The sequence below is a fragment of the Dendropsophus ebraccatus genome, chromosome 4 (assembly GCF_027789765.1).
Source record: "Dendropsophus ebraccatus isolate aDenEbr1 chromosome 4, aDenEbr1.pat, whole genome shotgun sequence".
Classification (NCBI taxonomy): domain Eukaryota; kingdom Metazoa; phylum Chordata; class Amphibia; order Anura; family Hylidae; genus Dendropsophus; species Dendropsophus ebraccatus.
This window is the reverse complement of record NC_091457.1, coordinates 100,244,477-100,257,979: the sequence shown is the minus strand read 5'-3', so window position 1 is coordinate 100,257,979 and position 13,503 is coordinate 100,244,477. Positions and strand designations below refer to the sequence as shown.

The window sequence follows — 13,503 nt, the reverse complement described above, 5'->3', positions numbered from 1 at the left end:
TGCTGTAGACCCCGCTATGCAGGCCATGCCCCTTCTCCACTCGCGCTCCCACCCAATACAGGAAGTTCTTAAACCAAAGCAATGCTCTTAAACCAAGTCACAATTTTGAAAAACTGTGAGCTCTTCAACCAAAACGCTCTTAAACGAAGTTACTCTTAAACCAAGGTACCACTATATATATATATATATATATATATATATATATATATATATATATATACACACACACACACACACACACCAAGACAGATATTACCTATTACTGCCATACTGTTACCGACCAAATCCTGTATACTGAGACCAATATTACCAGTAATACCAGTATATAGGGAGGAAACATTACCGCCACACCACAACCACTACCATCACCACCATATTATTACTGACCAAATCCAGTATACTAAATCACCTCATCCAGTCATATAGAGGTGGCCCCAGCTCTACACAGGCTCTATACACCATATACATTACAGTGCAGATATATCAGGTGACTCACAGGAGACGTCTTTTCTGATCGGAGTTCTTTCCTTTTCATCATCTTCTCCATCCGTCCTGGGCCGTTATGAGAACTTCTCCGAGCCACGAATCCACAGAATCTGCCAGACAGACATATTAGGCTCCACACTCTGACACCATCCTCATCTCTCTACACACTGCACATCTGTACTGTCCCCTTTACACCCTCATTTAGTGGGTAGCCCTGACTCTATGTGACCTCCTAATATATGCCCCCCTCTGTGTATTCCCTCTCCCCCTATGTTGCCCCCCCAAATAGATGGCCCCCTCTACCCCCTCCCTTATAGATGGCCCCCTCTACCCCCTCCCTTATAGATGGCCCCCTCTACCCCCTCCCTTATAGATGGCCCCTCTCTCCTCACCCTCCCTTATGGATGGTCCCCTCTCCCCCCACCCTCCCTTATGAATGGCCCCCTCTCCCCCCACCCTCCCTTATGAATGGCCCCCTCTCCCCCCACCCTCCCTTATGAATGGCCCCCTCTCCCCCCACCCTCCCTTATAGATGGTCCCCTTCCCCCCCCACCCTCCCTTATAGATGGTCCCCTTCCCCCCCCACCCTCCCTTATAGATGGCCCCCTTCCCCCCCCTCCCTTATAGATGGTCCCCTTCCCCCCCCCCTCCCTTATAGATGGCCCCCTCTTTCCCCCCACCCTCATAGATGCCCCCCTCCTTTCCCCCCACCCTCATAGATGTCCCCCTCCTTTCCCCCCACCCTCATAGATGTCCCCCTCTTTCCCCCCACCCGTACAGGCTGATAAAAAAACAAAACTTAACTCACCTGACATCGCGCTCCCACGTTGATCCTCACTCCTTCGCCTTCGGTCTGTCCCCGGCTGCTGCGCGGCTGCCGGGGGTGTCGCGTCTTATCCCCGGCAGCGCGCGCATCCCAGAACTCCCTGCGCGCCGGACACCGGAAGTCAGGGCCCAAGGCGCGCAGGGAGTTCTGGGATGCGCGCGCTGCCGGGGGTAAGACGCGACACCCCCGGCAGCCGCGCAGAAGCCGGGGAAAGACGGAGCCAGACTCTTGTGACCGCAAGCAAAACAATGCTTGCGGTCACAAGAGTGATTGATCGGGGGGCCCCGCGGGCCCCCCTTGTGGCGGGCCCGGTCGCGGCGGCGACCCCCGCGACCACGGTGGCTACGCCACTGAACAAAGCCATTCACTTTGTTCCTACTGTAGATTCGCTCATCTCTAATCCCAACTCCCTAGATATGTTATGTGGAGTATGGAGGCATATAGGTTTCTTATGGCATCCTGCACCACATTTGCCCATAGCTGTTGCAGCTGGGCATGTAGATCCTTGACCCTTATAGGCTGCTGAAGCTGGTGTCAAAGACGGTACTATAAATCGTTGGCAATAAATCTGGTGAACAGGGAAGCCAAGGAAGTGAGACATTCCAGTCAGGTATTGGGGAGCTCTGCCTTGTGGTGACCTCTGTGATGTTATTTTGCCCCTAGATCCCTTAAAGGGGTACTCCAACGGGGGGGGGGCTATTTTGGGATCTGGCCGGGGAGGAGGGGGCTGAGAGAAAAGATGTCCACTCACCTCACCGGATCCAGCGGCGGGTCCCGTATCGCGGTGCTCCGGTCCCCGGTTCCTGGCCGCTTCCTGTCTGCTCAGCCAGTCAGTGACAGAGGCGGGATCCGTTTCAAGTCCGCTCAGATCCCGCCTCTGTCACTGACTGGCTAAGCGGACTTGAGACGTCACGTCTCAAGCCCGCGTCAGACACCAGGAAGCGGCCGGGAACCAGGGACCGGAGCGCCGCGATACGGGACCCGCCGCTGGATCCGGGGAGGTGAGTGGACATCTTTTCTCTCAGCCCCCTCCTCCCCGGCCAGATCCCAAAATAGTCCCCCCGCTGGAGTACCCCTTTAAATGTCATCACTTCACGGATCCCTTTGTGTCTGGGGCGGAGGACTGAGGGGTACACCCCCTCCAAACCCAATAACATTACTGCTCTCCAAAAATATAATATACAGCTATAACATCACTGCTCTGCAGAAATATAATATACAGCTATAACATCACTGCTCTGCAGAAATATAATATACAGCTATAACATCACTGCTCTCAAAAAATACACTGCTCAAAAAATAAAGGAACACTTAAACAACACTATATAATACAACTACAGGTAAATCAAACTTCCGTGGAATAATGCTGGGTTTACACGGAGCGATAATTCGCCCAATCGATCGTTTAACGATTTTGAAGCAACGATTTGGTTTTTATAACGATCAGCGTTAAGACAAATAAATCGTTAGAAAAATCGTAAGAAAATTCGTAAGAAAGATCGTTAATGCGATCATTTTTAAGATCGCTTAAGCCCATCTTTTACATAGGGTGAATCTTTGAAAGACTGTTTACACGAAGCGATCTGCGAGTTTTTAGCGAACAATGAACAACGATTTGAGAACATGTTGAAAGAACAAAATAAAAGATTTTTCGCTCATCGCTTGATCGTTTGCTGTGTTTACACGGAACGATTATCGATCAAATGTGATCGTTATTGCGAAAATTCGAACAATAATCGTTCCGTGTAAACGCAGCATAGTGCTGCGTTTACACGAAACGATAATTGGGCCGATCGTACAATTAACGATGTCGGAGTAACGATTTTTTTTTTCAAAACGATCAGCGTTTAGACGGTACAGTATATCGTACGGAAAATAATTTTGCGATCGCGCGCCCGCAGCCCGGCCCCCCGCTCGCAGCCCGGTCCCCTGGTCAACCGCAGCCCCCTGCGCCGCCCCGATCGCCACCCCCCACCCCCCCACCGCTCCGATGGTAACGCCGCCGCTCCGATCGCTCCCCCCCCCCCCCCCCCCGCAGCCACTGCCGCTCCGATCGCCCCGCCGCGACCATACGTTACCTGCTCCGCGTAGCAGGTCTTCGACATCCCCGACTCCGCTCTTCAGTGCACTGATTGGCTGAAGAGGCAAGCCGGGAATTTCAAACGGCTCCTCTTCAGCCAATCAGTGCTGCCGTGCTTTGATTGGCTGAAGAGGGGAGCCAAGAATTTCAAACGGCTCCTCTTCAGCCAATCAGTGCTGAAGAGGAGCACTGATTGGCTGAAGAGGAGCCGTTTGAAATTCCCGGATCACCTCTTCAGCCAATCAGTGCACTGAAGAGCGGAGTCGGGGATGTCGAAGACCTGCCAAGCGGAGCAGGTAACGTATGGTCGTGGCGATCGGAGCGGCGGCGGCGAGGCGGGGGGGGGTCGATCGGAGCGGCGGGGGTGGCGATCGAGCCGGCGGAGGGGCTGCGAATGAGCGGGGGCCGGGCTGCGAGCGGGGCGGGGCTGATGGCGGCCGGACTATCGCGCGACAACTGTTTACACGGAACGATCGGCGAATTTTTTGCGAACGACGATTTGATAACATGTTGAAAGATCAAAATGAACGATTTCTCGTTCGTGGTTTGATCGTTAGCTGCGTTTCCACATACGATTATCGTTCGAATTTGATCGGTAGCTCGCAAAGTCGCACGATAATCGTTACGTGTAAACGCAGAATTAAACTGTCCACTTAGGAAGCAACACAGATTGACAATCAATTTCACATGCTGCTGTGCAAGTGGAATTAAAATACAGGTGTAAATTATTGCCAATTAGCAGGACATATTCAATAAAGGAATGGTTCTACAGGTGGGGACCACAGACCCCTTCTCAGTACCTATGCTTTCTGGCTGAAATTTTTGTCACTTTTGAATGTTGGTGGTGCTTTAACCCCTTGCCTCTAAAGCCTGTTTTGGCCTTAATGACCAGGCTCATTTTTCAAAATCTGACCTGTCTCACTTTATGCGCTCATAGCTCAGTGATGCTGTAACGTATGCTAGCGATTCTGAGATTGTTTTTTCGTCACATATGGCACTTTATATTAGTAGCAAAATTTGGTCACTACTTTGTGTATTTTTTGTGAAAAACATCAAAATATCATGAAAAATTTGAAAATTTTGCATTTTATGAACTTCTGAAATTCTCTGCTTCTAAAAAAGCAAGTCATAGCACATAAATTAGTTGCTAAATCACATTATCAATATGTCCTCTTTATTCTGGCATAATTTTGGAAACATATTTTACTTTTTTAGGGTGTTATGGGGCTTAGAAATTTATTAGCAAATTATCACATTTTGTGAAAATTTCCAAAACTGATTTTTTTTAGGGACCAGTTCTTTTTTTTAAATGGATTTAGAAGGCTTGTATACTGGAAACCCCCATAAGTGACCCCATTTTGGAAACTAGACACCTTAAAGAATTAATCTAGGGGTATAATGAGCATTTTAACCCTAAAGGGGCTGGAGGAAAGTATTCACAATTAGGCCGTAAAAAAAAAAATCGAAAATTTTAATTTTCAAATAATATAAACGTTTAGATTAAAGTTTCTCATTTTCAAAAGGAACATGAGAAAAAAAGCATGCCAAAATTTGTAACGCAGGTTCTCCTGAATACAACGGTACCCCAGATGTGGGCGTAAACCACTGTATGGGCACACAGCCGGTCTCAGAAGGGAAGGAGCGCCAATTAGCTTTTTTAATGCAGATTTTGCTGAAGAAGTTTCTGAGCGCCAGGTGCGTTTGCAGAGCCCCTGTAGTGTCCGCAGACGAGAAACCCCCCAAAAGTCACCCCATTTTGGAGAGTACACCCCTCAAGGAATTCATCTTTGGGTAGGATGAGCACTTTGACCCCACAGGTATTAGAGGAAAGTATTCAGAATTAGACAGTAAAAATGAAAAACACAAATTTTTCCAATAATATGTTTGTTTAGTTTGAAATTTCTCAATTTCACAAGGAACAAGAGAAAAAAAGTACCCCAAAATTTGTAATGCAGGTTCTCCAGAATACAACGGTACCCCATATGTGAGCGTAAACGACTGTATCGCCACACAGCCGGGCTCAGAAGGGAAGGAGCGCCAATTAGCTTTTTCAATGCAGATTTTTCTGAAGAAGTTTCTGAGCGCCAGGAGCGTTTGCAGTTTGAAAGTACACCCCTCAAGGAATTCATCTTTGGGTGTGGTGACCATTTTGACCCCACAGGTATTAGAGGAAAGTATTCAAAATAAGACAGTAAAATTGAAAAACTAGAATTTTTCCAATAATATGTTCGTTTAGTTTGAAATTTCTCAATTTCACTAGGAACAGGGGAGAAGCTGCATGCCAAAATCTGTAACGCAGGTTCTCCTGAGTACAACGGTACCCCATATGTGGGCATAAACCACTGTATGGGCGCTCAGAAGGAAAGGAGCGCCAATTAGCATTTTCAGTGCAGATTTTTCTGAAGAAGTTTCTGAGCGCCAGGTGCGTTTGCAGCGCCCCTGTAGTGTCAGCAGAATAGAACCCCCCCAAAAGTCACCCCATTTAGGAAAGTACACCCCTCAAAGAATTCATCTTGGGGTGTGGTGACCATTTTGACCCCACAGGTATTAGAGGAAAGTATTTAAAAGTAGAGAGTAAAAAAGAAAAACTCAAATTTTTCCAATAATATGTTTGTTTACTTTGAAATTTCTCAATTTCACGAGGAACAGGAGAGAAAATGTACCCAAAAATTTATAACGCAGGTTCTCGTGAGTAGAACGGTACCCCCTATGTGGGCATAAACCACTCTATGGGCACACAGCAGGGATCAGAAGGAAGGGAGCGCCAATTAGCATTTTCAGTGCAGATTTTGCTGAAGAAGTTTCTGAGCGCCACGTGCATTTTTTAGTGCCCCTGTAGTGCCAGCGGAGTAAAATCCCACCATGTCATCCCATTTTGGAAAGTACACCCCTCAAAGAATTCATCTTGGGGTGTGGTGACCATTTTGACCCCACAGGTATTAGAGGAAAGTATTCAAAAGTAGACAGTAAAAATGAAAAACTCGAATTTTTCCAGTAATATGTTCCTTTAGTTGGAAATTTCTAAATTTCACGAGGAACAGGAAAGAAAATGCACCCCAAAATCTGTAACGCAGGTTCTCCTGAGTAGAACGGTACCCCATATGTGGGCATAAACCACTGTATGGGCACACAGCAGGGCTCAGAAGGGAAGGAGCGCCAATTTGCTGGAGCAAAACCGCAGCTAGAAACAGTTATTAGAATAGCGCAGTTACTAAAATACAATAAAAAAATTAGATTACAGGTAATATGGGGTGGTTACGGGTAATCTGGAGGTGGTTACGGGTAATCTGTGGTGGTTACAGACAATCTGGGGTGGTTACAGGTAACCTGCTGTGGTTACGGCCAACGTGGGGTGGTTACGGACTATCTGGGTTGGTTACGGATAAACTGAAGTGCTTATATGTAATTTGGGTTGGTTACGGCAATCTGGAGGGGGTCTTTGGCAATTTGGGGTGGTTAGAGGCAGTGTGCGGTGGTTAGAGGCAACGTGCGGCGGTCAGTGGCAACGTGCGGCTGTCAGTGGCAACGTGCGCCCGTCAGTGGCAACGTGCGGTGGTTACGTGTAATCTGGCGTGATTACGGGCAACCTGGGGCGATTAGGGGCAACGTGCAGTGGTTACGGGTAATCTGGTGTGATTACAGGCAACCTGGGGCGGTTAGGGGCAACGTGCGGTGGTTACGTGCAATCTGGCGTGATTACGGGCAACGTGCGGTGGTTACGGGCAATGTGCGGTGGTTACGGGCAACGTGCGGTGCTTAAGTGTAATCTGGGGTGATTACGGGCAACCTGGGGTGGTTACGGGTAATCTGTTGTGATTACATGCAACCTGGGGTGGTTAGAGGCAACGTGCGGCCGTCAGTGAGTCAGTAATTGTGTGGGGTGGCATTTCTTTGCACAGCCCTCCCTATGTTAGCCAGAGGTAGCCTGACTGCCATTAGGTACCGAGATGAGATACTCAGACCCCTTGTGAGACCATATGCTGGTGTGGTTGGCCCTGGGTTCCTCCTAATGCAGGACAATGCTAAACTTCATATATAGTGTATCCTGTACTGACTTGACCTATGTCCATATTCATGTGAGTATATAGTATTAGAAAAGCAACAACTCACGTTTGGTAGTCTTCACTTCGACTTGGATTTATTTTGCTTACTTGCAAGATTTGGCTGCGTGTGATCAGAACACTGGAGCTCGCTGGAGGCTAGGCGTCCTCTCCCTGCCGCGCGACGTTTCGGAAGGCGTGGCTTCCTTACTCATGCGCACAGGTGAGTGGTACCTGCTCAGCTAAGTACCGACGTCTGAGATCACATGTGACCTGTAGCATATAAATTCATATAAACTTATGATTATACAAGTATAACAACTTTTGCATGGCACATAATAAATCCACATTAGCATGATGAACTAATTATAAAGTGAGATGAACTCATTATAAAGTAGTATAAGACGTCGTTTACTTGGGGGTAAATGTATCTATAGGTACGCCTTGAAGCTGCACACTTCATTAAGACCGGATGGTTCAACGCTCTCTAGCTTTCTTATCCAGTATGTCTCCCGTTGTAATAACAGCTGTTTGTCTCTTGTTTCTGACCCTGTTGTTTGTATTTCCTCTAATATGCACCATTTTAGCTCATACACATGATGCCCTACCTGTTTAAAGTGTTTGGCTACACTCGTCTCTCCATACTTCGATTCTGTTGTGTCTTCCTGTTTTAAATGTTTTCTGATCATGGATTTGTGTTCATTTATCCTCACTCTCACTTGTCTCATTGTTTGCCCAACATATGTTTTGCCACACGGGCATTTCAACATGTATATAGCTCTTTGTGTATTACATGTGAAGAACCCTCTTATGGGGATCTTGTAACCTTGTGTGGGATGTTGGATGTATTCCCCTTTTATGATGGATGTGCAATTCTGGCATTGTAAACATCCATATGTTCCTTTTCTTTGTGATCTTAGGAAAGTTTGTTTGTTGGGTTTTCTCTTTCTGATATCGCCCTTTATGACACTACTTGCTATGGTTTTGCCTTTTTTCAAGGCTAGCATAGGGACATTTTGAAACAGTTTTCCAAATTTTGGCTCTTTTTGCATTATTGGCCAGAATTTTTTAATGGCTCTACGTATGACTGGTATATGGTGATCATATGTTGTCACAAAAATTTGTCTCTGTTGGTTAGATGTTTGTGAATTTGTTCTTTTGTTTTTTGTTATAGCACGATTTATTTGTTTGTATTTGTACCCTCTCTGTTCAAATTTCTTCTTCATGTTGTTTTGACACTCTGTTTTCTCTATGTCAGTGCTGACTATCCTCTCTATTCTCTGCATCTGACTTTTTACGATGCTGTCAAATACTTGTGGTGGATGATGACTCGTGCGATGTAATAAATTATTTTTATCAGTAGACTTGACATATAATGTTGTATCAAATTTGTCTCCATTTTTCACCACCTGTACATCAAGGTAGTTTATAGTGCTTCTGTCATACTCTAACGTAAATTTTATTGTGGGGTGACACGAGTTCAGATAAGACACAAAATCCATCAGTGATTGTTCACTATCTCTCCATAGGAGGAACACGTCGTCCACATATCTGTACCATGTGAACGGCGTGTTCCCCCCTGTTTTCTCTATCACATAGTTGTTTTCAAAAGTTTCCATGAAGATATTGGCGACACTAGGTGCCACCGCTGACCCCATGGAAACTCCATACTTTTGTAGAAAAAATTCCTGGTCAAACCGGAAATAGTTTCTAGACAGCACTATCTCCAGAAGTCCCATTAAGAAATTTATGTCTGCGTTTGTCATTTTTTCATTATTTTGCATAAGTTCTCTAATGGCTGCCATGCCCTCGTTATGTGGTACGTTGGTGTACAAACTTTGTACATCCAACGTACACACAAACGTGACATCTTCCACTGTTTCTTTTTTTATTTTGCTTAAGAAGTCTTTTGTGTCTTTCAAACACCTGGGAAAGCTTTTTATGATGTCCTGTAGGAAACCATCAATGTAAGTGGCCACTGGTTGAAATATGGACCCTATTTGTGAGACTATGGGTCTGCCTGGTGGTGACTTTAAACATTTATGTATCTTAGGGGCCAAATATAGAATTGGAACCCTAGGATTATTGTTGGTTAGAGAATAGTCTCACCCATAGTCTCACAAATAGGGTCCATATTTCAACCAGTGGCCACTTACATTGATGGTTTCCTACAGGACATCATAAAAAGCTTTCCCAGGTGTTTGAAAGACACAAAAGACTTCTTAAGCAAAATAAAAAAAGAAACAGTGGAAGATGTCACGTTTGTGTGTACGTTGGATGTACAAAGTTTGTACACCAACGTACCACATAACGAGGGCATGGCAGCCATTAGAGAACTTATGCAAAATAATGAAAAAATGACAAACGCAGACATAAATTTCTTAATGGGACTTCTGGAGATAGTGCTGTCTAGAAACTATTTCCGGTTTGACCAGGAATTTTTTCTACAAAAGTATGGAGTTTCCATGGGGTCAGCGGTGGCACCTAGTGTCGCCAATATCTTCATGGAAACTTTTGAAAACAACTATGTGATAGAGAAAACAGGGGGGAACACGCCGTTCACATGGTACAGATATGTGGACGACGTGTTCCTCCTATGGAGAGATAGTGAACAATCACTGATGGATTTTGTGTCTTATCTGAACTCGTGTCACCCCACAATAAAATTTACGTTAGAGTATGACAGAAGCACTATAAACTACCTTGATGTACAGGTGGTGAAAAATGGAGACAAATTTGATACAACATTATATGTCAAGTCTACTGATAAAAATAATTTATTACATCGCACGAGTCATCATCCACCACAAGTATTTGACAGCATCGTAAAAAGTCAGATGCAGAGAATAGAGAGGATAGTCAGCACTGACATAGAGAAAACAGAGTGTCAAAACAACATGAAGAAGAAATTTGAACAGAGAGGGTACAAATACAAACAAATAAATCGTGCTATAACAAAAAACAAAAGAACAAATTCACAAACATCTAACCAACAGAGACAAATTTTTGTGACAACATATGATCACCATATACCAGTCATACGTAGAGCCATTAAAAAATTCTGGCCAATAATGCAAAAAGAGCCAAAATTTGGAAAACTGTTTCAAAATGTCCCTATGCTAGCCTTGAAAAAAGGCAAAACCATAGCAAGTAGTGTCATAAAGGGCGATATCAGAAAGAGAAAACCCAACAAACAAACTTTCCTAAGATCACAAAGAAAAGGAACATATGGATGTTTACAATGCCAGAATTGCACATCCATCATAAAAGGGGAATACATCCAACATCCCACACAAGGTTACAAGATCCCCATAAGAGGGTTCTTCACATGTAATACACAAAGAGCTATATACATGTTGAAATGCCCGTGTGGCAAAACATATGTTGGGCAAACAATGAGACAAGTGAGAGTGAGGATAAATGAACACAAATCCATGATCAGAAAACATTTAAAACAGGAAGACACAACAGAATCGAAGTATGGAGAGACGAGTGTAGCCAAACACTTTAAACAGGTAGGGCATCATGTGTATGAGCTAAAATGGTGCATATTAGAGGAAATACAAACAACAGGGTCAGAAACAAGAGACAAACAGCTGTTATTACAACGGGAGACATACTGGATAAGAAAGCTAGAGAGCGTTGAACCATCCGGTCTTAATGAAGTGTGCAGCTTCAAGGCGTACCTATAGATACATTTACCCCCAAGTAAACGACGTCTTATACTACTTTATAATGAGTTCATCTCACTTTATAATTAGTTCATCATGCTAATGTGGATTTATTATGTGCCATGCAAAAGTTGTTATACTTGTATAATCATAAGTTTATATGAATTTATATGCTACAGGTCACATGTGATCTCAGACGTCGGTACTTAGCTGAGCAGGTACCACTCACCTGTGCGCATGAGTAAGGAAGCCACGCCTTCCGAAACGTCGCGCGGCAGGGAGAGGACGCCTAGCCTCCAGCGAGCTCCAGTGTTCTGATCACACGCAGCCAAATCTTGCAAGTAAGCAAAATAAATCCAAGTCGAAGTGAAGACTACCAAACGTGAGTTGTTGCTTTTCTAATACTATATACTCACATGAATATGGACATAGGTCAAGTCAGTACAGGATACACTATATATGAAGTTGTATGAACCAAGGAAGTGGGAATTGGTTGTATCCAGATACATTGCTCACAATTGAGTAAATCACACAGTTGGTCCGCAAACCAGATTTACGAGTTTACGGACAATGCTAAACCTCATGTGGCTGGAGTGTGTCAGCAGTTTCTGCAAGATGAAGGCATTGAAGCTATGGACCGGCCCACCTGTTCCGCAGACCTGAATCCGATTTAGCACATCTGGGCCATCATGTCTCGCTCCATTCACTAACATCATGTTGCACCACACACTGTCCAGGAGTTGGCGGATTCTTTAATCCAGGTCTGGGAGGAGATCCCTCAGGAGAACATCCCCCACCTCATCAGGAGCATGCCCAGGCACTATAGGGAGGTCATACACAATACGGAGCCTCATTGTGACTTGTTTCAAGGACATTACATCAACGTTGGATCACCCTGCAGTGTGTTTTTCCACTTTAATTTTGTGTGTGACTCCAAATCCAGGCCTCCATTGGTTAATAAATGTGATTTCTATTGATGATTTTTGTGTGATTTTGATATCAGCACATTCAACTTTGTACAGAACAAAGTATTCAATGAGAATATTTCATTCATTCAGATCTACGATGTGTTATTTGAGTGTTCCCTTTATTTCTTTGAGCAGTGTATATTATATTATACAGCAATAACATCACTGCTCTCCGGATATATTTCACAGTTGTCACTTCTATACTACGCAGAAGTGACATCACTGCTCTCCAGATATATTATACAGCAATAACATCACTGCTCTCCTGGTATATTATATTATACAGCAATAACATCACTGCTCTCCTGGTATATTATATCATACAGCAATAACATCACTGCTCTCCTGATATATTATACAGCAATAACATCACTGCTCTCCTGATATATTATACAGCAATAACATCACTGCTCTCCTGATATATTATACAGCAATAACATCACTGCTCTCCTGATATATTATACAGCAATAACATCGCTGCTCTCCTGATATATTATATCATACAGCAATAACATCACTGCTCTGCTGATATATTATACAGCAATAACATCACTGTTCTCCTGGTATATTATACAGCAATAACATCACTGCTCTCCTGGTATATTATATCATACAGCAATAACATCACTGCTCTCCTGGTATATTATATTATACAGCAATAACATCACTGCTCTCCTGGTATATTATACAGCAATAACATCACTGCTCTCCTGGTATATTATACAGCACTTACATCACTGCTCTCCTGATATATTATATCATACAGCAATAACATCACTGCTCTCCTGATATATTATACAGCAATAACATCACTGTTCTCCTGGTATATTATATCATACAGCAATAACATCACTGCTCTCCTGGTATATTATATCATACAGCAATAACATCACTGCTCTCCTGATATATTATACAGCAATAACATCACTGCTCTCCTGGTATATTATATTATACAGCAATAACATCACTGCTCTCCTGGTATATTATATCATACAGCAATAACATCACTGTTCTCCTGGTATATTATATCATACAGCAATAACATCACTGCTCTCCTGATATATTATATCATACAGCAATAACATCACTGCTCTCCTGATATATTATACAGCAATAACATCACTGCTCTCCTGGTATATTATATCATACAGCAATAACATCACTGCTCTCCTGGTATATTATATTATACAGCAATAACATCACTGCTCTCCTGGTATATTATATTATACAGCAATAACATCACTGTTCTCCTGGTATATTATATCATACAGCAATAACATCACTGCTCTCCTGATATATTATATCATACAGCAATAACATCACTGCTCTCCTGATATATTATACAGCAATAACATCACTGCTCTCCTGATATATTATACAGCAATAACATCACTGTTCTCCTGGTATATTATATCATACAGCAATAACATCA

At 43.8% G+C, this 13,503-nt stretch overlaps 1 protein-coding gene across 5 annotated transcripts in view; it reads right to left on the bottom strand.

Annotated features, from left to right (window-relative positions):
- The window catches only part of LOC138788506 (pancreatic secretory granule membrane major glycoprotein GP2-like), a 40,395-nt gene that overhangs the window by 26,443 nt on the left and 449 nt on the right, over window positions 1-13,503 (bottom strand). The window contains exon 1 of one of the 5 annotated variants that reach the window (XM_069966440.1): window positions 11,750-11,767. The exons of the other annotated variants lie outside the window; for them this stretch is intronic. The gene's annotated coding sequence lies outside the window, so the exon portion shown is untranslated. Of the gene's footprint in view, window positions 1-11,749; window positions 11,768-13,503 lie in introns of those variants that run through there. 5 annotated transcript variants of the gene reach the window in all.